The 27110-nt window shown below is 37.5% G+C and overlaps 2 long non-coding RNA genes across 3 annotated transcripts in view; one reads left to right on the top strand and one right to left on the bottom strand.

The window, feature by feature from the left end:
* The window catches only part of LOC102902054, a 110579-nt gene that overhangs the window by 73163 nt on the left and 10306 nt on the right, over positions 1–27110 (bottom strand). The window lies entirely within an intron of this gene.
* LOC123379071 lies at positions 5544–21508 on the top strand. Its single transcript, XR_006583059.1, has 3 exons — positions 5544–5697; positions 7307–7584; positions 21258–21508. It is a non-coding gene; the product is annotated as an uncharacterized LOC123379071 (long non-coding RNA).

Here is a 27110-nt window from a genome sequence, read left to right as displayed (position 1 = left end):
TTAATGATGGGGCCTGGGTTGCCTGTCTTCTGTGATCACTGGCTCTGTGTGGTACACTTTGGTGAGTTTATGATGGTGTAATCCTCCGATGAATGAAGCACTCCTTCCCTTCACTGCTGTTTATTCTTAGCTTATGCACACAAAGAGCAAAGAAAGTTGTCAACAACACATCCAGTTTATACACTGAGCACTGTTAAGAGCCAAATGACTCAAGTGAACCAAGAAGCTCTTGTGTCCTGAACGTCCTTCATTCATTCATTCACACACACAAATATTTACTCTGCACCTACTATGTGCCAGGCACAACAACAGAAGAGGTTAATTGGGGAAAAGTGAAGGACAGGGACAAGACCATGGTAGAGAGGCAAGAAAGAGGGGAAAAAATAGTTTGTGTTTGCATTAACAAAAGGGGAGATTCTTTTCCTGACATCCTGTAAAATTTTGCACTTCTCAGTCTAACTTATCTGTCATATTGAGTGTTCATTTCTAACTTGAACTATAAGATTCTGGGGAACTCTTTACTGTTGTCATCAAAATTCCCATAGCAGTTGAAAACTACATCTACACTAGCCCTCTAAAATAATTCAAGCCAAAAGAATATACAACTCCATGTATTTTAAGAGCAGAGAATAATGGAGATAATAATTTTTTGCTTTCTATGAAAAAATATAAACTTCATAATTATAAATGCCACTGAAGTGTCCATTTTATAATAAGAAAATAAACAGATTAAAGAGAAAACTCTCACAGCATCTAAATTCTAATACTGTTGATATAATCAATCAGAAGAATTGGAGGAAAATGCAAGACAAGGTTTTTTTGTTTTGTTTTGTTTTAACCTGGAGTTTGGAGGAGTTGTGGATCACCTTACATCTTTAGAAACGAAGCTCTGCCTTTAAGGGGGAAAAATTGGTAGTTCTGGCCAATGGCAAGCTGTTTTAATATCATTCTCTGAATTCGGACAACAAAAATAAGCACTCATTCAAAAAAACGTTTTCAAGTCTTGATTTCTAGAAGTCACCTTACTTATCACTATGTCAGAGTATTTTTCTTCAGTCCATTAGAAGCAGGTTTTGCCTTTATGCTCCCTTCAAGGATTCCAAAGGTTCACTCACAATGTCAGACTACAATAAAATTCAGCGTAATGTGAACCACTCTATGATATTGCCTTTCCTTATTGCCTTTCAGTTATACTGTTCTAAATGCAATAAAGGAGAAGTTGTTCTGAATGGGACAGACAGATAAATGAGTATCATTCCCTGAGTTGAAAAGTCACAGACTATAATACACTAACAGCTTAGAGGTGAATTTCTTATATTGATGGTTGGTTATGCATGTTTGAACATCGGAGGAACCTGAAGAGCATGTAAGGTTGCTTATTACAAATCATAGTGGTTTTTATTTAGTATGCATTCCACAATGGGCAATAAAGCAGTGCCCCCACCAGCCGCAAATATATCAATGCGTTTTTCTAGAGAGCAAACCCAAACAGCACTGTGGTCATAGGAAAAGAGAACCCATGGCCATTTGCTCTGCTGAGGAGCCCCTGTGAAAATGAGGCACCGTTTTTTTACACAGTGGCTTGACTCTTAGCAACAAGTCAGAGCTAGAGAAGCAAGCTATGCCCAAGATATTCTGGGGGCTGTAAACACAGGAATGTTCTGAGAGGTGCCAGTGGGGCCCCAAATGCTCCTGAGCAGTTTACATACAACTCTGGCACAGTGCAGACCTGTCTCTCTGCATTCATTAGCCAGAGGTGAGCTTATTGACAGGAAGACAGAAACACATGACGAAGCTTAGTTTTCTATGCCTTCCATGGACCACAGCACTGATCTCTGTAGGTGATGTCAGGAGCATTCCAAACATGAAAGTCAGTTTCAAAATACCGAGAGTATATAATCATTATTTTACATACAGTCATCTGTTTATGTGAAGATGAAAAAAAGGACTTCCAGACAATTCTGGCCTATAAATACCACCAACCCCAGTCATTATTTTAAGTGCTTCCTTTACCCGCTAAGAAAAAAAAAAGAGTTAAAAAAAACACTCAAAAGTAACATTTCAAGGGTAATTATACTCATATTTTGAAGTAACTTATCTTAAGAATATGAATGATCCTGTGCAGCTTACATCTTGGGTCGTTTCGTGCAGAATTCCCACTAACAATCCCTTTGCCCGGCACTTAAAATAAACCCAGCTATTCCTTCTCCCAGAGAGAAAATAACAAAAATCTCAATGGTCGCAGTGAAATTATCCCCTGTGACAGAGTGAGTCATCTAAGCCACTGCAGGCAAAAGCTCCCTTCTTTGAAAACTTGTTCCCTGTCTTCCTTCTAGGGAACGTACACTATTGGCATATGACTGGAAAGCATGAAGCTTTACTTCACTTTATGCACCTGACACGGTCTGAAGGAATTTTGTTGCAAGTTCATGTTTTTGTATAAAACTGCATTTTCTTATTGGCTTTCACCACAGAGTTAAAGCAGTAGGCCCAAAGGAAAAAGTTTGTACTAAAACGTCTTTAATTTCAGTGAAGAGTTCAATGTTTGCCTCAGTAGATATTTCTTATGACTTTATTTCATACATAACTATTAATTCTGCAAAATATCACCGCTGATTCTGTGCACTTATTCAGAGCACACTTCTGATTAAAAAATGAAACATCCATAATTTCTTACGTTATTGACAGTATTTGATATTTAAGAAGTCATGCTGACTGTGCCAATTTTATAGTTTAGTGAATGCTCGTTGAGAAATCATTATGAGGATTTTATTCATCAGAATTCACCAGCCCTACCAGTAATTTTACACACAATATATCCATTTAATAACACCTTCTTTCTCTCTTCTATTCTACTCCAATTATCAAATTTTTAAGAGATGCAAGCTTCATGATTTCTATAATTGACAGGAAGGCAGAAACACATGAGAAACACTCAGATCTAATGGGTTGGTTTCTTAAACTGTATCCTTTTTTGAATGTTTTTATTTAATTTTGAGAGAGAGAGAGAGAGAGAGAGAGAGAGAGAGAGCACGCGCGAATGGGAGAGGGGCAGAGAGAGAGGGAGACAAGAATCTGAAGCAGACTCCAGGCTCTGAGCTGTCAGCACAGATCCCAACGCGGGGCTCAAACTCATGAACCATGAGATCATGACCTGAGCCGAAGTGGGATGCTCAACTGACTGACTGAGCCACCCCGGCACCCCTGTATTCTTTTTATTTAAATCAACAAGAGGGTTGGGGTGCCTGGGTGGCGCAGTCGGTTAAGCGTCCGACTTCAACCAGGTCACCATCTCGCGGTCCGTGAGTTCAAGCCCCGCGTCGGGCTCTGGGCTGATGGCTCGGAGCCTGGAGCCTGTTTCCGATTCTGTGTCTCCCTCTCTCTCTGCCCCTCCGCCGTCATGCTCTGTCTCTCTCTGTCCCAAAAATAAATAAACGTTGAAAAAAAAATTTAAAATAAATCAACAAGAGGGCATAACAAACTTCTTACTATTTATGACACACTTTACTTCATGTCAATGAAATTAGTAACTTTTATGAAATCAATCCATTTCTTTCTGGAAATTTTTCAAACTTTTTTCAAAAATTTTTCACCTTAAATACTGAATTTCCAGTTTTTAAAATGTTTATTAGAAGTTGCATAGGCATTAGAGAAATTCTGAGTTACCCTTACATAAAAATTACATATATCTATGAATATTCACAGGGTACTTTAAAATTAGAAATCTCCAGTCTGCCTGGTTCTAGGCACTGTATTTTTCTGACACAGGTTTTAAGAAATACAACAAGAAAAATAAGCAAGTCTATAATAAATCCCTCTTAAAGGTGTCGGTGCTTCCTGTTATCTATAAAAATTTAGAAACACAATAAAGTGAAAGGCAAGAAAATCTGTGTACAATGCCATATGCTGAGCCAAGTATAATGAAGAGATCTTCCAAACTTATGCCCCCCTCAAAAAAAAAAAAACTTTACTAAACGGTTATCTTGATAGGATCAGGTAAGACTGCCCATTAAGACTGTCCATAAACTGACAACCTCAAATAGATAAGCCACCAACTCGGCACCACTACCCAAAGGAGAACAGATCCAAACATCCTGAGAAATGTCCTAAGGAAAAAGTATAAGGAAAGAATCAAAGAAGTTAGGGCTGAAAGGAACATTAGAGGTCACCTGTGATGAAATCACCTATTTACATGGAATTAAATAGTTAGAGAAACCATAACATTTTCATAATTAAAAAAAAATAATGAATGTGTAAGTTCAAATAAAATACCCTGAGAATACACGTCCTTAAAAAAAAAATAGAGATAGCTCCAGCCTGATTCAATAAATTAAGTATGTAACTAGTGTGTAATGATTTTTTTATAACTTAGATAAAATAAATAATAGACAGATTTAGAGCCTCCAGGTATTACTCTCAGAACCTTTCTCAAGACAACCTTTGTTGTCTCTTCCAGCTGACATTTCTGTATCCTATTTCCTCAGACTTATCTTCACCAAAGTGACCAACAACCTGACCAACAACTCTAATTACGGCATTAACTGTATCTGTTTAACAGGTTAATCCTAAAATGGTTATTTGCATTTTAGGCCACAAGCTCTCAGGACCCCAAGAAGTGGATAGGAGAATATCAAACAGTTGACAAATAATGAGAATAATGTTCAGTTCATAAAGGGTTTCAAACTTATCCTCAGGTGGCTATCTAGTCACATACTGGTGATAATCCTTATGGTGGAAGTTACTGGATTACAAAGATGATGTTTGCCACCAAGATGAATGGTAGGGTTTTGTTAGAATCACTCAATTATTAAATTGTTCACTTCAAAAAAAAATTGTTCACTTCACAGAACTACTAAATAATAATCAATACCACTCAGAGAATGACACCGTTCCTTTTCCAAAACATTTTCATGATGCAATTTGCTGGGAATGGGGAAAGAAATCGGTGGGAAGTGTGCCTTCCTTCATGAATGTACACATCTTACTAATTAAGCCATGTGTTGTAATTTTATCTAAGCAAGCAGGAATGCACATAAAAGCGCTTAAATTGTACCATAAGAACTTGATCTAAAACACAAGCATGGAATAGAACAAGAATGGTAAATTATCACTAAGTGGAAGGTGGTAACAACAGTCGTTCAAAATTCATAGTCAGCACGGCAACACTACACAAATTAAAGCCCCAGGCATACTCTTCATTTGGGCGGCAGAGCGGAACAGACCCACACATCCATGCTTAAGAATTCTGTCTATGGAGGTTTGTGACAGCCACCAAGACAAGCAAAGAAACTCACAATATGGCATATTTTAGCGGAGAGTCATTCTTTGGCAAGGAGAGATTGTCTCCATCGTAACTGTGGCCTAAAAGACAATACTGCTGTGAAAATTCCAAGGTTTCTGTGACAATCTTTACTGCTCCGCTGTGTTTCGAAAGTCATTGTCACTCCATATTTCACTGGACATTTCCAGTGAGTCAGCTACAGAATCCAGAGTTGCTAATGGTTATCTTCCATGGTCAAGTTTTCCAGAATGAGCCAGCAGTGGAATGGCATGCCCTGAGACCAGCAGACCCACTGGTCGCAGGACAGGTGTTGAAGGCACCTAAGCAGCAGGTCCACTGAGAAGTCAAGTAAAGATTGGACACATCTGGGACCTCCATGGGGAACCAGTGGGAGCTACAGAGATCCAGAAGCAGAGGTTTTTAGATCGGGTGTCTGTCTGTCTGTGTGTCTGTGTGTGGCTTGGTAGTGAAGTACCCAAATGTTTTATTTATATATTGACCCCATGCTTTAATCTTCATATGTGCTCACCTCTAAAGGCGCACACTAAGGTTTTGGGAAGTTGGATGGTGTGTATTTAACAGAACAAAGACAGGGAAAGGATTTTGTGAGAAGGAGAGAAATGGATAGGTGTGTGAGAGAGTAGAGAAGGAAGCAAGGAACCCCTAACAAGATTAGCCTTAATTCAAGGTGAAGCTAGATGAGATGGAACTATACTGAAATGTTCCACAAACAATTAAACCTTTTTCTTAAATCTTCTATTTTTTTAATATTACTTTCTCTGACATTCTAGAATCAGATTATCAGCTGGCATTTCTCATTTCTTTCATTTTCCTGAATCTAAACAACCTGTAATTCCAAATTGGAGGAATTTGTTCCTTCTAATCTCCTAAAGGTGTGGAACAAACAAAAGCTTGTTAGAACAGTAAAATGAGTAGGCACTGTGTGGGGAGAAGCATTAAGCACTTTTCTACCATTATTGATATTGTGGACTTGTTTGCTTTGAATTGAAATCCCCTTTTGATTATCTCTTAATTCCTTGCTATGGTCTGAATGTTTGAAATACTGGTCAGTTGTTACATAAATTATTAGTATTTTAGGCTTTACAGTTAATTTTCTCTATGAACTCAAGTTCTGAGCTGCAATGAATACTTTTAAGTAAAAATGGTGGGCAGGTGGTTCTGCTATTTTTTTATGAGTTGTCATGTATCAGAATTAGTTCTCCTATATGAAGTGTTATGCTAAAAGCAATGATGCTGGCTCCACAAAATGAACTGCACATGAAAATAAGCACATTATTTAAGGTAAATGAACCTTGTGAGGGCTCTTGAATGTCAATGATTTGCATGGAGAGTGTTTTCGTTTGTAGATAGCTTTCCCAACACGTCTGTTATGAGAGATTCTGATGATAGGTGAGCTCTCACTAATGATGAGAGGCTGGGGTGCAGATGTTGTACAAAGCTACATCTCCATTAACAAATATTTATATGGCACCTATCATCAGCCAGGTACTATGCAAGACCCAAGGACCATGAAAATAAATATGCTACCCCTACATCAAAAGGCTCATAGTCTAGCTTGGGAGATAAACATATGTTCAAGTACTGTACAGTCTGATACAGCATGAATAGAATAAATGCCAAAAACAGGGATAAAGCAGAAGGACCTCCTGACCAAAGAGATGTCATTTGAACCCTATCTTGAAAGAATGGATACACGTCCCAAAGGTGGATAAAACTGAAATGCTTTTGTGTCAGAAGACATTCCGGCTATGGTCAAAACATGGTTAATATTAATTCAATAATTCATAGCTTAGTGTAGCTATGAAGTAGTGTAGATGATACCAAGAGTAGGTGAAGCATGGAACCATTCTGTGCCACGCTGAGGAATTTAGACTTTATCATGTAGGTGACAGCAGGCCATGGTAGCTTCTCAATCATATTTGATAATCCATCAAAAGAACAAAACGTGCAATTTAAAAATTTTGCGATGTACTTCGTTATACTCTACCCTCACTCTCTTTACAGGTGTTTGCACATCCCCACTCTCCAGAAATACAGTGAGGGCAGAGTGGCCCTGGGCCTCTTGTGGAAGACTCAAGCCCTGGACAGAAAGCCTCTCCAGTCCTAGGGCAAGCAGCCATTTATTTTAAACCGAATTTCACTCTCAAACCCTGGCTAACCTTTTGCAGCATACCCAAAAGACACAGAATCCAACCTACCAGGAAAATATCCCTGAACACTGGAAATATTCAGTAAAAGGGATTTCATCTTACAAACCCAGAAAAACATAATAAAACTTTCATGTAAGTATTTATAACATGATTGATAACATCACTTTTGTCTCATGAAATTCTCAGTATCATGAGAAAGTTCAAAAGCAAATGAGAAACAGTCACATCCTCCTTCATCCCCCAGTAAAATCCAGTCACTTTGCAAATTGGAGTTTTATGGCCTTGAGGAGTGATAGGATAATGGGAAGTGCAATTGTTTGAGTTACTTACATGATATATTTCTGATATCTCACAGAAGTCGGTGAAGAATAACTTATCTTCACTTCTCTCCTGACAGCTACTGTGTCAGGAGGTGGCTCAAAATGTGTACTAAAGAATGTGATTACAAGTATTTACTGAGAAAAAAAGAATTTCTTTTCACTCTGTACATACAAATAATGGTATTTTTTGTCACACTTTGCTTTTGTCTGTAAGTGACATAAGTATAAATGGATTGAACCAAAGCCTTTGGGAAGATATTGGCAGCAAGAAGATCTGAGTTCCTGAAAAATTATGCACTTCTCGAATTAAAAATAAATTCAAAATTAAAGAGGCTGAGACCAAAACTTCAAAAAAAAAAACTCGTAAATAAGATACTGTTAACTTATTTCCATTCCAAATGCTGTTATTCATGTAGAAAAAGTCATTATCAATATAATTCTAATGGAAGTATATAAAATTAAAATATGTGAAAATGGAACTCAGCAGGAAAAAAAAGAGCAAGTCCATGTTTTTCCTGCCTGCATGCTCTTCTCTATTGATACATATTTTGCTTCTCTGTATTTACTCCAACTCTTTTTTTATAAAGCACTCATGTTTTTTTAATCAGTTGCTTAATCAGAGGATCTAAACACTCTATGGGAAATGTCTCCTTTCTTTTCCCTCGGCTACATGAAAATAAAGATGCTGGCTCTGGCAAATATTTCACAAGGATTTCTGCTACCTAATAAGCTTCATTGACAATGGAAATAAGACAGGTTATGCAATTATATTGGTTTTCACATTACTTCCATTAGCAACTTTTTGTTAACTTTTCAAATTATGCATTGTTACCTTGACCCATTTTTTAGATGCCTCACTGGATCTGAAAGGCGGTAATTTGGAACTTAAAATTTGAACTTTCAATTGCTATATTTTTAGTACAATATAACAGTATTCACAGGAAAATGTGGATCTGTATTAGAAAATAAAGAGTTGTTTCAGAAGCCACTACCCTTTTTGGTTCAAATCGCTTTTTATCCTTAATTTTTCCTAAAAGAATTTCTTGCTAATATATTTAGGTAATTACTTGCTTGGGCCATTGGATTAATTTATTTCATTAGTGGGATTTCAAATTGTGTGCCTTTGCTAGTTTCAAGAAGGAAAACATTTAAAAATTATGTATGCTAATTGAACCTTACTGTATAAGTGTATACTTGTTTATTATGATTTATAGCACAAAGGTTTCAGACACTATACACGGTATTCTGATTCCTGCAAGAAATTGTTGAGATTCAGGAATCATGAACCATGCCTAAGTTCTTGGAAACTATGTGTCTGCTATGGTGGCTGTTGGCTCCTGTGAATGGAAAAAAGTGCCACAGAGAATTTCAACCAACATGAAGCAACTGTTCCAAAGAATGTGGCTTAAGATTTTCAAAGACAAGTCAGACAGTTAAAGCATGCAGCTGTACAAGAAGGTGACCAAGAATAAGAATAGATGAATCAAATAACAAATGCATTACGAGACAGGTTTGAATTGCCAGGACTAATTGAAGGCTTGTATTTTTACCTGAGAAGCATTCATATTTTAAAAGAAACTAAATGAAAATAGTATAAACATGCACAGAACAAATTACAGAATTGAGCAGTAGCAAATAAAATGGTTAAGTAAATGATGTCCAAATCAAAGTAATGAGAGGTTATCAAGTTACCTTGACAATGGGAAATACCTAAATCCTGTATGTTCTTTTGAGGATAGCACATAGGACAAATTTAAATCACACTAAAATTTCATCTAAAATCAACTACAAAATTCTCCCAGAATAAATTAGCTTCCAAAAATCAAACATTTTCAGAGAGCCTATAAAAAAAAGATAAGTGTGAAGTGTAGGCCTTCTGTGGAATCACCAAAACCTCTTAGCTCTTTATTCTTCCTTCTAAAAAGTTTCTCTGCTGAAATATAATTTAGAGAACATGCAGAAAATAAATGTAAGACGGGCCAAAAAAGTATGAGGGCTGAAGCTCCAATGACAATTTAGAGAATATAAATATTAGACTTCAACTCATCTCTTCTTGGTGAACGCAACTCATTATTTCCTAAGGAAATCAGGCTTGACCAATACCATTGTGAATTACTTGTATAAATTAAATATGCCACTTCTATAGAAAACTTTAGGTCAGCAGCAGATGTTGGTAAATTCCTACAGAAATGCATGCCCAGAGAATGTTTTTTTTTTAAATGGCAGAAATCTGCTAGCTATTCCTGCCTTATCTGCAACAGCTGAGCAATCTTTCAGTGCCACGCGGAGACGGAAAACTTGGCTCAGATATAGCGTGGACAAGCTTGCCTTAATCACATTGCTCTTTTACATGTGCACAAGGACATCAACATTGACAGTACAGAGTAAAGCAGCCATTTGCTGAAAACAACTGTCAACGTTGTCAAGTTTTTGGAACCTCTTATAATGTGATTTGTATGACAAATCTTGTGGCATTTTGTTTGTCAGCAACAGTAGTGAATTTCCATGTATCTGGGAAGGCAGGGAACTGTTCAGAAGTGGATTGGGTTTCTTTACACAGACTGCGTTAAAGGAAAACAGTTATTAATTTTAAAATGACAGATTTCAAATATATCTAGAATTTTAAAAGTGGAATTTCATTTAAGATATCACACAAGTGTATTTTCCCCCTTCCACACAAACCTTGAAAATTGCAATCATCATTCTATTTTCCTTTGTTGCACTCCAGGTTTCGAAAACTGTTATGGGAAAAATATTAATATTTTCTGAGACTGGAATCTGTAGCAGTAATTACTAGGGTGTGTTCTAAGTGACAACAGTAGGTTCAGTCCTTTCCTCGAGAACTAGGTGTGCACTGCCATATGCCTCATGAAATCGGATATAACAAGTTATAACTAATCTAGCACACACCAGTGTTACTCAACAATGTACCTATTAAGAGACTATTATAGAGATCTTATGGTTCATTAGTTTTTCAACATTTCCTTTATTCCTACTCTGAGCTGCGTTTTCATACAGCTATTCCTTAATGTGCTTCACTCATTTCTCCTCAGCCAAGGTCCTCCTCTGCGTGAATGGAATCTGCTTGGACATGCTCTATGGAGACCATGTATCCCTCCCTCTGTCCGCCCCCCCACCCCGCCCCGCCCCCATGCACCTGCCAAAATGCCCTTGGGTGTATGATACCAGTGTACTTACCTAGCCAAAAAAATCTCAGTTCTTTCACATCTACCCTAGTTATGGTTCCTTTAGAACAGACCTGACAGTCTAACGAGAGAATCTTTTATATGATTGCTCTCATGTGGATATGGTTAGATAATTCTAGAAAAGATATTATCTCCCTCTGTTATGAGGCTTTGACCTTCTCCTTAAAATATGCTGAACTTAATGTGTACAATCACTGTTATAAATAGTAGGTATTCAATGTTTTTTTTTTATTGAGTTGATTTCAACCAAAATGATAAATAAAATTAAGACACTTTTATCATTGAAGAATGAGTCCTTCAAACTGTGGGATATCCAATTCTCTCTCCTGTTTTTCTCTGTTTTCTCTCTCCCTTTATTTTCTGTAAGAATACCAGAAAAGGCACCTAAAGTAACAATACAAATACAATGCAAGCCATAAACACAAGCCATATAAGTGACCTTAAAATTTCTAGCAGTCATATTAAAAGTAGAAACATTAATTTTGATAATATATTTTATTTAACCCAACATATCCCTAAGGTAATATAAAATATTCCTTTGTCTTTGTATTAAGTTTTTGGAATCTGATATGTATTTTATACTTATAGCACATCTCAAATAGGACTAAGCACATTTCAAGTGCTCAACAGCCCCACTTGGCTACTGGTTGCCACAATGTACAGCACAGGTCTAGAGACCTCAGTTCCAGCAATGCTTTGTCCACTTGCTTATATGACTTCCGTTAAGTCCCTTTTCTATTGAGTCTTGTTTCCTCCATCTATTGAAAAAACTTTAACATCTCCTGTCCTATTTTATCTGCAGGCAGTTTGTGACGAACATAGGGAAAAATACATTCAAAGGTAGTTTGAAAACTAGTAAGTTCTCTACAGTTTTAATTTTTATTGCTATTTCCTCTTTCATTCCTTAGAATTCTCTCACTTGCCCTTTTTTTTTTAACTGGCTGCTAGTTAAAATCATATATGGGAAGGCTTGATGTGTTCTATGGTTTAAAAAACTACTGTCAAATGCTTAAAGTACCAGCCTTTTTCTCTCAATAGCAGTTTGCCTTCATGAAATCCCAAGCTCCAGATAATATCAATAGCTTGCCTTTTCTGTGATAGACCCTATTTCTGAAAGACACTCACATTCCATAGTTTTGGTGCCTTCTTCCATCATCTAGTTGGGCTTTGATACTTCTAGACTAGCGCTTTGCTGAATGTCAAAGACAATGTAGAGATAAAAAGGCAGGACCTCTGTTCCTGGATTTATTTTAAACACCCAGCATATTCTCTATTTATAAAAACACTTAAAATTGAAAATTATGTATATGGTTGAACTTTCAATCACTATATTTTTAGTACAACCTAAAGGTGTTCACAGGAAAATGTGGATCCAGATTAGAAAATGAATAATTTCATAAAAGCAACCAACCCTTTCTAGTTCAAGCCTCTTTTCATCCTTAAGTTTCCCCCGAAGAATTTTTTTAGCTAACATGTTTAGCTAATTACTTGCTCATGGGGAGGAAATGCCTGGGTAAGACAGCTATTGTTCCATTTCTTTAAATTCTGAGAACCTCCTTTGCCATACCATGAATCTTACTGGTTTTTCTCCTCCAGATTATTTCACATTTTTACCATTCTCTCCCTCCCTCCTTCTTTCTCTTTCTGTCTCTCAGTCTCTATGTGTCTTTCTCTCACTCTCCCTCCCTCCCTCCTTCACTCTCTCTCTCTCTCTCTCTCTCTCTCTCTCTCCCCCTTTCCCTTGCCCTCTGAATCTCCTTACTAAATATATTTTCGGACTAAAGCTAAACTATAACCACACCCCTTTCCTTTCTCTGGGGCAGCTTGTATTTAGTATCTGGCAGGCTGTAAACTGATGGTAGCAAAAGAACTTGGAATTTTTTTGTTTACCAACAACCAGCATCCTATAACCTATAAATATGTAATTGAAAACAAATTATACATTTAGTATATAAAATATATTGATTGTTAAAACATCATATAAATTAATCTAGCAGAATCTAGAAGCATGACTGGCTACCCAACTCATCTACTCTCCCAGTGAAACAGAAATCTATCTGAACAGTGATCTAAATGTTGTGGGGTTTTTTAAATGCTTTTGAATACGCTCTTAATCACCATTTCCAGTGATGTGTCTACATACCAGCTGCAGCCCTGCTGATTAGAGCATCAATTCCAATTGATTTTCTAACACATACTTGCAATGTCTATTGTATCTCATTGCACACTGTACACTATTGGTATTTAGCCAAAGTTAAGAGGGAAAAGAAAGATTTTGTGTACCGAATGCATGGGCCCCAGGGAATTCTGTAATTCTCAGGAGAACAGAAGAATCAGGTATTCAATGTCACACTAAATGGTTTCTTACCGTTAATGTGTTTGGTGTCCACAGGCTCAAATAATTCTCTTGTCCAGAGCCAGGGTTACTCAGCTGTATAATAACCCCTAAAGTCTCTCCTCCGAAAAGGACTCAGGATTCATGACTTTAATTTTACCACCGATAATATGAAAAGTATACTCCATATAGTACTGAGCAAGCATTCACTCTCAGCTTCCTTCCACTATAATGAAATTCTAATTGTTTCTAAAGTTTAGGAAGGATAAAATGGTTAATCTCCATGATGACAAAAGGAAGCCAGGAAAATAAAGTGACACACTTGAATGAACTGTGAGGAAATAAAGTGCACAACATGCGATAATGCCATGACTCTGTGTTATTGCGCATTTCTGGGCTGAAAAGATATGGTTTGATGGGTAATTTGTCATGCTGTGCAATAGAGAACAACAGTAAAGAGACTTCAGACAGAAGAAAATTACACAAATAGTAGGGTGGAAAGGTATAATTGAAGATGGCAAAAGATTGAAAGAAAGACATTTAAAATTACTGTACTGACCTACTAAATGCACTTGGGCGTGGAATCCTGGCCTCACAAGAGGAGGCATTAAATGACTCCGGGCTGTGACACGACTGCAGAGCAATGCCAATCTCCTGAGCTCTCGGAGAAGAACAGCACAATGCACAGCCCACCGAAAAGCCTCGACCTGCTTTCTTTCCCAGGGGAGCCTGGGCTTCTGGTGAACTTAGGGAAAGTTTTCTAAGGAAGTTTTGTTTTGTTTTGTTTTGTTTTTTTTAAATGAGGAGTCGATTTAATTTGGTGTTTGAGAGACTTAACTCCTCAGTTTTCTCAACTCAGTAAATCTCCACTCGGTAAAACTGCAAAACCAGTAGAGTGTCTTTCTAATGAAATCATGCAAAAGCATTTGGCTTCTCACATCTGGCTCAGTTTCTTCAGGACCAAAGAATCCAAGAGAAGGACACACTGTGTGAAACACACCCCTAAGTGTGGGGGGGAGGAGATGCAAGTAAGAGCCCCACCACTTCCGCAGGCTCATTAATCATGCACAACTCGGAGCAAGTCCCTTAACCTCACCAAGCCCAAGCCTCCTTCCCTGAGAAGGACAAGCATGGACCAGATACCTTCTGAAGATTTTTCTTTTATTATTTTTTTAATGTTTATTTTTGAGAGAGAGAGACACAGTGTGAGCAGGGGAGGAGCAAAGAGAAAGGGCGACACAATCTGAAGCAGGCTCCAGGCTCTGAGCTGTCAGCACAGAGCCCCACACGGGGTTTGAACTCATGAGCTGAAGTCGGACATTCAACCGACTGAGCCACCCAGGCGCCCCTGAAGATTTCTTCCAGTCCTGTGTTTCTACTCGAACAGCAGAACCTCCAAAAAGCTTCTCAGTAAAGGTTATTTCCTTCTCCTTGCCAGGCTCCTAAAGCAGGGATGTCTCAAACAACCATACTTTGTAATGGCTCAGGTCACACATCCCCTTTGTTCCCTTAAGTTAGAGAAATATGCCTTCTACCAATCATGCAAGATGATTACATGGGAAACAAAAGTCATAAAGATCTATTTCTTACACAAGACTGCAAGAGCACAATTTATCTTTAAAAGTTGATCCTTGGGCGCCTGGGTGGCTCAGTCAGTTAAGCGTCCAACTTTGGCTTAGGTCATGATCTCACGGTTTGTGAGTTCAAGCCCTGCATTGGGCTCTGTGCTAACAGCTCAGAACCTGGAGCTTGTTTCGGATTCTGTGTCTCCCTCTCTCTCTGCCCCTCCCCCAATCACGCGCGTGCGCGCGCGCGCGCTCTCTCTCTCTCAAAAAAATGAATAAACGTTCAAAAAACTTTTTTTTTAAAGTTGATCCTTAATGGCAATAAAAACTTATTACAGAAATATGACATTTTTTTATCTAAAGGAAAGCGCAATCTTTGATAATGACAATAGATACTAAATTTTAAATAAGGCAGTAGCACAGTAGCATTTTTGCAATTTTTAATTATTACTATCATGTCTACATTGCCCCAAAATTTCTTTCAGGAAGCAGATATCTTAGGGTACCATCTGTGTGATGTTCCACAAACTGCTCAAAAAATTATTTTATTGGGAAGTGTCCTGAATGTACAATAGGTAGAGTTTAAAATGTATAAGTATTATTCATAATTAATGAAACAATGATTTGCATGTTTAAAATAGATTTGATAACTTGGAGAAAGCTAAATAAGCCTAAAAATTAGGACTTAATAAAACCATTCTGTCTAGATGATATCAAAAGCAATACATTAAATTAAAGAGATTTTAAACTTGGAAGAGTATATAAATTTAAAAGGTGTTCACAAAGACTATGTAAAATGGACTTATGACACACTCTGGGAAGACATTTAGATTTGCCTTAGAGATCTTTAGAGGCCCACTACACAACCATGCTGTCCCACAAACATCCTTATATAATGGATAGAATTTTGGACTAGATTTTATCATGAGACATTGTTATATTTTCTTCTGTTCTTATATTCATTTTCTTCAAGTTAAACATTTCATATTTTAATATTTGGTATGTTTTATATTTGCAAATTTGAATACTGATGATAATGAGCAACAGGTACTGAACACAACCATCCAGAAACATCTTTTCATCAATTCATTTCAATATGAGGCTTAATTTAAAACTTCAGTGGAAAACACATTGTAATTGAATCTAGCAAAATCTTTTCCCAACTTTCAGGGACTATGATTAGTATATTACACATAACAGAGCGAATGAAATGTAATTTGTGACTAATGTCAATAAAAATCATGTAAAAATTATTTAATTAGAAATTTCAAAAATCATAAAAGTAGAAGAAACACCAGAAAGTCACCTATGTTGGAGTTTTATGCTTATAATGTTAAACTTTTGAAGGATGTAGTGAGCAAAGACTCAGTCTTCCAAAAAACAAAGACTCACCCATCCAACAAATAAAGTCTCTTCCTGCTTTGGGATTATATAGTGTATGAAAACACATAACCACGCTCAAGAAAATTCTATTCAAACTAGTTAATCATATGAAAGTCAAAAAACTCTTTGAAATCCTCAAGACTCAGTTCTACTGCCTGAATATTATAACTATTTATAAGAAGTTTAGTCAAGTCCCTGAAAATCATTATCACTTTGATCAATATAGGAAGGAACATGTCTAAATGCTGTCATTTAACAAAATAATAATAAATCATTCACTCATTCATGCATGAATCATGCACTCATTCATGCACTCATTCATGGTAATGAATATTTACCAACTGTCTATGATGTGCCAGGCACCATGCTAGGTACCAGGAACAGAGGGGCAGTTATAGAGACCATGGACCCTGCCCACAGAGTCTAGTGAAGAAGAGCAGGCAGTTGAATGAATAGCAATGAAGGGGGCGATGTTAAGATGGGATAAACACAGGGAAATGTGAGGCCATGCAAGGCTCTGTGAAACCTAGTGGGAAGATAAGGTAAAGTTGAGACCTGAAGAATGAGTAAAGGTAGCTGATTTTGTGCAATGTACCTTCTTGCTTCTGTCTTTGTATTCATTTCCTCCATTGCCTACGTGTCTTTCCCACCTCCTCATTTCTTCTCATCTTCTTGGATTTAGTTTGGGTAGCATCTCTTCAAGAAATCCTTCTCTGAGGGGCACCTGAGTGACTTAGTTGGTTAAGCAGCTGACTCGTGGTTTCAGCTTAGATCACGATCTCATGGTTTATGGGATCAAGCTCTGCATCAGACTCTATGCTGACGTGAGCCTGCTTGGGATTCTCTCTCTCCCTCTCTCTCTTCCCCTCCCCCACCCTCTAAATAGATAGATAGATAGATAGATAGATAGATAGATAGATAGATAGATAAATGTTTTTAAAAAAGAAAGAAATCCTTCTCTCAACCCTCCATCTCTACCAGTCTAGACAGGACACCCCACCTCAGTGCTCTCACTAAACCCAAACATATCTGCACCCACCAGTCCTCTAACTGCCTATATGATCTTGGTCTCTTAGGCTAATAAAATCCAAGAAGAGGTTTCTTTGAAGCTTCTGAGAAAGCTATTCTAGCTCTTCTAGAAAGCTTCTGAAATAGCCCCTTTCACTTGACAGCCATCTTGCTACTAGCCACTGATGAAGCTGACCCACAGAGTAAGGAAAAAGAATGCAAGGAAAACTAAGTCAAAACTACTTGACTAAAATGTCCTGAATTCCACTCTGCCCCTAGACTTTCAGTGGTGAGAGCCAACAAATTTCCTTAGTACTAAAGCCAATTGGATTTGGGTTTTCCATTACCTACAGCCAAAAGCAGAAGTACTAATAAAACATTAGGATGGGAATCATGTCTTTTTCCCTTAGCATCCAATCCATTATTTAATCCATAGGAGTTGTTCAATAAATGCTTCTTGAATAAATGAACTAGGTAATTCAAGGAGAATATCTAATAATGAAATAATTAATTTCATACCTAAATAAAATTGAAAACAAATTTGGTTTTAAAACTATATTTAGAAAACTTGCCATTTTTAGAGGTTTTCCTATATTGTAAGGAAAGTACATCTTGTCCTCTGCTATTCCAAGCCTCTCCACTCAGAGACTTTCATCTCACCCCTACTGTCCCCTTCATGCCCGCAAGGCAGTTCCTTTTACTCCCTAATTACCCAGTGTCCTCATATTTCTCTACCCACCCCACTTTCAAATCTTGCTATCCACAAAGGACTGGTAAGCTCACTCACACTGAGTTGTATGGATCTGATTTAAACAAAGCGTTCCCATTTCTAGAGATATTTGCAAAATCCAAATATTTTAATCTCTCATTATGCAACTTCAGCTATGAGCAAGCAGGTAAAGGAGGCATTTGTGGTGCCTGAGAGCCAGCTCTGTGGCCATGCAACAACAGGAAGAGGTGCCTGATTTCTATGAACACAAAGACAACTCCAGACATTGTCATCAATGGCCAGCCCTACAGATCAAAAGGAACCCACTCTTGTTCCTTTTCTTTTTTTTTTTCTTGTTCATTTTCTTAAGACAAATAAATCCAAGAACCAGTAAATCATGTGACCAAGTGACACACATGCTTCTAAGAAGTTCTGGCTGTAGACTTCTTCCCTGGGATAAGATTTAACACCATCTGGTCTGTATCCCATTTGGAACTGAGTACCTTCACAAGCAGAAGCATCCATAGTAAAATCCCCCTACCTCTAAATCCTATAGCTAAATAAACAATACTTGATTTACTCCAACAATGAACAAACTCAAGGTGTTATAGACCCCAAACTCAGATAAAACTAAACTCTTAAAAAATAAAAACGTAGATGTCTGTACATAAGTGCTCCAATCTAGAGCAATTAAAAACTGTTTGGCTACCTTTTATCTTGCAAATCAGATATTCCAGGGCCACCTTTATTTCCAAACATAAAAGCATCCCATTGCACACCTCAACAGAATTGCCTGTGTATCCTTAATGTCTTTCCAAGCAATTTTATGCAGTCAGCACCCTATACATTAGAGAAGGAATAGATGTATGCTCTATGGGTTTCTTATAATAGCAATGAACCTCATAATCAGACCCATTCTTTAATTTTGCTTACTTTTATATGCAGCTGCATTAATACTACATTGCCAGACAAAGACAAGAATGAACATGAGACTTGAGTTTAAAAAAACAACAACAATATAGCCATCTAAGGAGCAAGTGCTGAGCTTGTGAAAAAAACAGCTCCCATTTTATTAAATAATAGTGTTCATGCAGGGATGTCTGAAGTACTCTGCAAGGCTAATTAGGACAGATCAATGTACACTTACCTCTCTAGAAGGCTGAAAGGTGTGTAGTGACTATGTGTCATTAAAAATTTACTTGACCATGGGCATCAGATGTTCATGAGAGAATGACCCTGGTGAGCACTCTAAGTTTCCATTTTACTCATGTCATCCTCAATGCATCAAAAATGCTGTAGACGCCATTACTATCACCCAGCCTCATAGCAGCTGATGTGCTATATGTGTTTGAGAGGGTGGTATCAATTAACTATATTATCCATAAAGCCATACTTGCAATTACTACCACTTCACAATTTATCATTAACACATTTGGCAGATTTTTTTTTCCAAAGTAACATTTATTTAAAGGTTAATCAAAATTCTTAGAACAGCATTTATTATAATGTGATTTTTGATAATTGACTAAATCAGTGGCTCTTAAGAAAAACACCCTTGTCTCAGTCCTGCTCAGTATACGCCACAGTGCCATTTGGGGAAAAGAAATACATATTAGAAATGTTCATTTCAGACCTCGTCATGGAAGATCATATATTAATGTAATCAGGTGGTACATTTACATGCTCATTAGTAATCCATCATTAGTCCAAATGCTCACTATTAGGAATAAATGTACAACGAGTTATTCAGAATACCCAGAAATAGTATTTCTTATTTAAACATTCAGAATAAGCTGACTGAAATAAGTGCACACCTTGAATTTGAACTTTCAAGGCACATCACTAAAGTCAATCAGTTATGTCAGGACACTCTTCTATAATAATCTCAGTTATAAAATTCCTACCCCTCCCTAACAGTGGGAGTGGAGTTCCAATATCTGAATCTTTCAAATTCACTGTAACTTCAAAAATTCCTGATGAAGTATGTGTTTAAATTTTATGCTTTAATACATAGCATGCCACTAAAACAACATTAGTTATGCTTTATGCTGTTTAATCATATGTCAAAATCTATAAAATCTCTTCTAGAATGCTAAGGTAATTTAACTGCAATTAATCAATCAAGGAAACAAATAAAATGTAATAAATGCCAAATAATGTGAGTTCTTTAAAAACAAACCACTATCTACACATTTATTCTAAAAATACTTACCAACCAACACCATTGAAGGAAAAAGAGAGTGAAAATTAGGCATGTTGAATCTTTTTCCCATTAGTACTAGCTTTCTCTAAACTGACAAATATTTTAAAGAGGTCTCTGGCATGATCTGAATTTCTATCTAAAATGTGAGCGGTTTGAGGGTCAAAACTTACCATTTTTATCCCCTGTGTGCAACACATTGTTTTAATCATAATATGTGTTTAGTAAGTGTTTATTGAATGAAAGAATGAATGATTCCAATATCCACAAACTAGCTTCCTTCATCATAATGTTTAAGACCTACAACAGCGGTCACATTATTTCTTCTGGCAAAAAATATACTGTATTATACTTTGCTGGTATTTAACCAAAGGTAGTGGCACTCTCTCCATTGATTCTTTCATTTTTTCAGAGTCAGTTAGGAGCAAAGAAAGAAGACCAGTGGATGTGTGTGTTTGTAATTCTTCCTCAAATGAAAACAGTGGTGTTCTTTCCAAGAATGCAATGTAATAGTGTGATAGAACTAGATTTGAATCAAGACTAGGAAGGCCAATTATAAGTCATGACTCCAGTCAGCAAGAATTTATTAAGCACCAACTGCATACCCTGCACTATGTTAGTAACTACAAAGATACCAAAGGAGTCAATAGCATGTCCCTTGCTTTCTAGACCATAGTAAGAGAAGACATATATATGTTCCTTCAGTGAGCATTACTGACTACACTTTACTCCATGTAAGGCACTAAAGGGAAGAAGAATAGCCAACAAATCTCAGTTTTCAACAAGGAGATAATAAAGAAATTAACCAGTAACTGTATGCCAAGCAGAAAGTCATGATTACCTCTGAAAAACTACAAACTAATTCCTATTGGAACAGTGGGACAGAAAGCTGGTGAAATCACAGAAGGTGTAAAGAAGCAATTGGCATAAAAAGAGATCAAGAAAATTTCCAAGATAACATAAATAAGTGTATGTACTAGTGATGAGAGAATTGAAAGCCAGCTTCCAAAAGTCTTCAGAAGAAGTTGCTCACTTTCTCGATAGTGACTAAATCTATTTTGTTCTTCTCATCAAATTAGTGTCAGGGACACAAAATGATAACTTCTGGATTAATGAACACTCCGGACAAAGAACAATGAAAAGTCTGCCTTTCAAGGTTCCTGGTGATACCTGTAGCTGTGATATCTCAAGAATGAAAGGATCACAAGGATATCACAACAAACCAGAGCCGTCCTGTCCACTGCTACCTCATCCTCCCACATGATGCTAGTGAGCCCTCGAAATCGGACTGATCCAGATGGAGCTGTGCTGTAAGTGTAAAATGCACACTGGACTGCAAAGACTTAGTTTAAAAAGAAAAAAGAATGTCATCAATATAGAAAAAAATGTTCACAACAATTACCTACCGAGATAATATTTTTGCATAAACTGAGTGGAAATACGTGTTATTTTCACATGTATCTATTTACTTTTTACTCTGGATACTAGAAAATAATTGGGCAGAACTCAAGTCATTTTGAAAAATAATTGTTTGAAGTACTGCATGCTAGACAGAAAAGAACATTCAGCAACATGCACTGGTATGTTAACACAATTTTCTGATAGAAAAATGCGATATAACAAGCCACTCGATATATCCCTCCCCAAAATACACAGTTAGGAAAACAAGAGCATCTCTCTGGATGAACTGAATCTTCTGTGCCACTCTGATCGAATAGTAAGTAGCATCAGTTTCTTTCCACCTCCATTTTTCTCTGATTGGCAGAACACTTGGCCTAAAATTCAATTACTTCAACTGTAGGCTTCTTAGGGAGGGCCTTGGTTTTCTGGTTCGGTTTTACCCCACTCCCTATTTATTACTCACCTTGGTTCTGCCCCTTACTTTAACAGTCTTATTGTAAGTTACCAAAAAAGCTATTTGGAACTAAGAGCTAAATAGCAAATAAGAAAGTGAATGAACTCCTTACTATGGTGTGACCAGTGAGACACCACTGTCCAGTGTGGGGAGACTCATTACATTGGTGACCCTTCTCCCCGTGACAGGCATGAAGCACAATGCACACTTAGCAATACTGGGCCAGTATTCACATTTAAGATCATAAAAACAGAGCTGACCCCATCAATGGCTATCACCCAAGGCTCAGTGAGATAGGCAGGCACAATATTCAAAGGGCACAGTGAGTCCTGAAGTCATATACACAGCTATAGGTAATACGGTATCATCTTAGACAGAAAGAAGCAACTATCTGGATACCTAGAAGTCAGGCAGTGGTGGTCATTACCAGAGCTGACCATATACTGTGAGACACCACAAAACAGAGTGAGGACATAGAGACAGCACTCAAGGATCCAAGGAGACAGCAGAGACCTAGTCCCATGAAGAGACAAAAGGGTAACATTTCTGTGACTATGGGCCACCCAGGTCCCTGGACGAGGCCCAGAGTCATGGCCTCTCAGATCTAGGGGACCACACAGATTCAAGGTGAGAATGAGCAGCAATATGGAGCCCAGCAGTTGTAGCTGGGCTACCAGATGTGCCCACTGAGGAAGAAAAAGTCAAAGGCTCTACATATGCTTCCTATTGTTGTTGGATTTGGTCCAGGGACTGATGGGCTTGGCTGCAGGTGGGAGCACCAGTCCATTCAGCGAAACTTTGTTCATGCAAATGCAGGGCAAGAAAGGGAGATGGCAGAGGTGCCTCTCTTATAAAGTGGAGGAATAATACTGGTTCCTATGCAACTCTTATTCCAAAATTAATGTTTCAAGGATATTTAAGCTACCTAGAAAAAAAACGTTTCCCAAATAGCCTGCCAAATTTATGAAAAATCCACTGCTTCCTGTTAATCCCTATTCCTTTCCAAGAAATGCTTGTAATACTATTTAATAGTGTTATAGATTTAGACTAACACGGTATAATCTTAAGCCTGTAGGAAAAGTACAGAATATGTGGAATGTTATATAACCTTAAGAGTCCTTATAATAAATTCATTTTAAATAAGTGAATAAAAATAAGAAATAAGTAATAACTTTCCCAGATATACAAAGATAAGACAGGATATAGAAAAGATCATGGTCATACAACAGTCAGGACCACACAGTCACAAATTATTAGAAGACAAGAAAGAAATATTCTAAATCAACTATACTACTGACATAGACTTGTATGTTTTCTTAAAACTGTTAAACGACTTAAAACACACACAAAAAAGGTTTATATTTCAGAAAATCAAAATTAACAAAATGTTAAAACACACAATTAACAACAACAACAACAACAACAACAACAACAAACAAAAACAAAAGCAATGCGGAAAAGTCTTAGGATCTGATTAATAATAAATGACCTGTTCAATCTAAAATGTATTATTTTGGGGCGCCTGGGTGGCTCAGTCGGTTAAGCGGCCGACTTCAGCTGAGGTCATGATCTCGCAGTCCATGAGTTCGAGCCCCGCGTCGGGCTCTGTGCTGACAGCTCAGAGCCTGAGGCCTGTTTCAGATTCTGTGTCTCCCTCTCTCTGACCCTCCCCCATTCATGCTCTGTCTCTCTCTGTCTCAAAAATAAATACACGTTAAAAAAAATTAAAAATAAATAAAAAATAAAAAAATAAAATAAAATAAAATGTATTATTTCTAGCTCCGCAAAGTTTTTAAAAACTGGACCAAGACACTACCACTTCATCATTATTTTAAAAAGAAGAATGAGTTCAAAAGAACAGAGTGTGAATTTCACAAAGTAGATGTAGGTAATTTCAAACTGGCTACCAAGTTGATAAAGGTAAATGATGCAAACCACAGCTGCCTATACACACAGCTTGAAATTCTAATCCAGGGAGACTCAGATAGGTTAAGATTCCTATCTGAATATTCCAATAACAGACACAGATACAGACTCAGATCCACTCCTTAGTCCCAGGGCAACCCCAAAGAGGTCTTCCTGACACCGAGAGGAGGGGTGAGTTTCTGCAACAACAACAAAGAAAAACAAAATATTTCCAGCTTAAATGTTGTGAGTCCACCTATTCATGGTTTTGTGAAACTCAGACACAGCCTGGTAAAAATTCTAAGACAACTGAGTTGTTACAATGTGACAACAACATAAATTCATATTAAGTCTCTCTCTTAGTGTTCCTACTAAATACCAAGAAAGTCAAAACAAATCCCCCAACATATTAGCAATAATATATCTTCTATTTAGTTCCAAGGGGAAAAAAAACTTTTATAACTTAAGAAAACTCAAAATACACAACTGTCACTGAATTAAAGTAAGTTATAGTAACAAGTGATAATGCATGCATAATGTCCACTGCAGCTATGTGTTCCTCACATACAAAGGCTATTTCTCCCTGGTTAGAGTATAGTTTGGCTGATGGTGCTGACGGCAGGACAGGGCTGGAGAAGAGCCAAAACTGTGTATAATCTAGAATCATAGGTATTTAAATTTGGAAATGAGTCCTTGAACTTACAGTTTAACATGCTGTGAGAACATGAGATTCATGTTATTTTATCTGTGCTCACTCTGATAAAATGTTTGCCTTGTATGGTTGGTACTTTACTGAGGCCTTAATGAGTAGGGCACATCACTGTGGGTGCTGGGGGTCAGGGAGGGTCAATGGCAAGCATTCTACAAGTCCATTACTGCTAACACATGTCCCTCAAACAGAGGCAGAACCTGAATGGGGCCCTTTAAGAAACAAGGGAGTAGCAGAGACATTGTCTCTTGACTTGGAAATGGGAACAAGGTACTCCTCCATATATATACTCTATAGTACCTCCCCTTAACTGAGTATTATTACAGTGTATTGCAATTAGCTATTTACTTCTTTGCATCCTCCATTAAATTGCAAGATTTTTAAGAAGAAAATGTTATATTGAAATACTTAAAAATACACAAGAAAGTGGAAAGAAATATACTATCTCTGTACCCTTTCCTCAGCCCCTGTGCCCACTCCCCCCCCCCCCACTGTTAAGATTTTGCATGATTACAATATCAAAGCCAGTAACTAATACTGGTACAACACATACAGTTTATTCATATTTCCACTGTTATACATGCAATTTTCATGGTTTTTTTTTCAACGTTTATTTATTTTTGGGACAGAGAGAGACAGAGCATGAACGGGGGAGGGGCAGAGAGAGAGGGAGACACAGAATCGGAAACAGGCTCCAGGCTCTGAGCCATCAGCCCAGAGCCTGATGCGGGGCTTGAACTCACGGACCGCGAGATCGTGACCTGGCTGAAGTTGGACGCTTAACCGACTGCGCCACCCAGGCGCCCCGCAATTTTCATGTTTGTGTGTGTGTGTGTGTGTGTGTGTGTGTGCATGTGTGGAGCTGTATGCAACTTTATCACATAGGTATCTTTAAGCAACCACTACCACAATCAAGACACTTAACTAATACCATCACCACAAGACTCCCTAGTGCTACCATTTTGTGCCCATGTCTACTCCCTCTCCGGCCCTCCAACCCCTGGCAACCACTAATCTGTCCCCTACCTCTATAATTATGTTACTTTATGAATGTTACATAAATGGAAATGAGCAATAATGTAACCTCTTAAGATACACTTTTTTTCACTCAGCAAAATTTCCTTGAGATTCAGCCACATTGTTACCCACATCGACAGTTCATTATTCTTTATTCTGTACCATGGATATATCACAGTATGTTTAACCACTGATGGACATTTGGGTATTTCCAGTTTGGGGATATTACAAATGGAGCTGTTATGAGCATTTGTGTACAAGTTTCAGGGGGAAAACAAATTGCAAGACTTTTAAGGGGACAAATAGTGTTTGCTTCATCACTGTATCTCCAATACTTTATACAGTACATAGTAGGTACTCAAAAATGTTCATGGAAAGAATGATGAATGAACTCCAATATTGCTTCTAAATACCAGAATGCAAAATAGGACTCATCTTGGAGGAAAAACATATTAGCTGGGCGGGAAAATGTCAGCAAGAGGTCCTGAAAGTTGCTTTGCACACTGAAGGAAACCATCAACAAAACGACAAGGCAACTTGTTAAATAAGAGAATATATTTACAAATGATACATCCGATATGGGGTTAATATTCAAAATATACAAAGAACTCCTACAACTCAACACCAAAAAAAAAAACAAAACCAAACCAAACAAAACACACACAAACATACACACACACACACACACACACACACACACACACACACACACAAATAATCCAATTTAAAAATGGGCAGAGGACCTACATAGGCATTCTTCCAAAGAAGACATACAAATGGCCAACAGACACATGAAAAAATGCTCAGCATCACTTATCATCAGAGAAATGCAAAATAAACCCACAATGAAGTATCACCTCACACCTGTCAGAAGAGCTAAAATCAAAAACACAAGTAACAAGTTTGTTTGAGGATTTAGAGAAGAAGGAACCCTCATGCACTGTTGGTAGGAACCCAAGTTGGTGCAGCCACTGTGGAAAACAATGTGGAGGTTCCTCAAAAAATCAAAAATAGAATTAGTATATGATATAGTAATTCCATTACTGGGTATCTAGCCAAAGAAAATGAAAACACTAATTTGAAAAGATAATATGCACCCTTATGTTTATTATAACATTATTTACAATAGACAAATTATGAAAGCAGCCAAAATCATGACCATTGATAGATGAATGGATAAAGAAGATGTGGTATAGACATACAATAGAATATTATTCAGCCATGAAAAAAGAATGAGATCTTGGGGCACCTGAGTGACTCAGTCAGTTAAGCATCCAACTTTGGCTCAGGTCATGATCTCACAGTTTATGGGTTTGAGCCCCACGTCGGACTTTATGCTGACAGCTAAGAGTCTGGAGCTTGCTTCAGATTCTGTGTCTCCCTCTCCCTCTTCCCCTCCCCCACTAGCGCTCTCTCTCTCTCTCTCTCTCTCTCTCTCTCTCTCTC

The sequence above is a fragment of the Felis catus genome, chromosome A1 (genome assembly GCF_018350175.1).
Source record: "Felis catus isolate Fca126 chromosome A1, F.catus_Fca126_mat1.0, whole genome shotgun sequence".
NCBI classification, from domain to species: domain Eukaryota; kingdom Metazoa; phylum Chordata; class Mammalia; order Carnivora; family Felidae; genus Felis; species Felis catus.
This window is presented reverse-complemented; position numbering and strand designations above follow the sequence as displayed.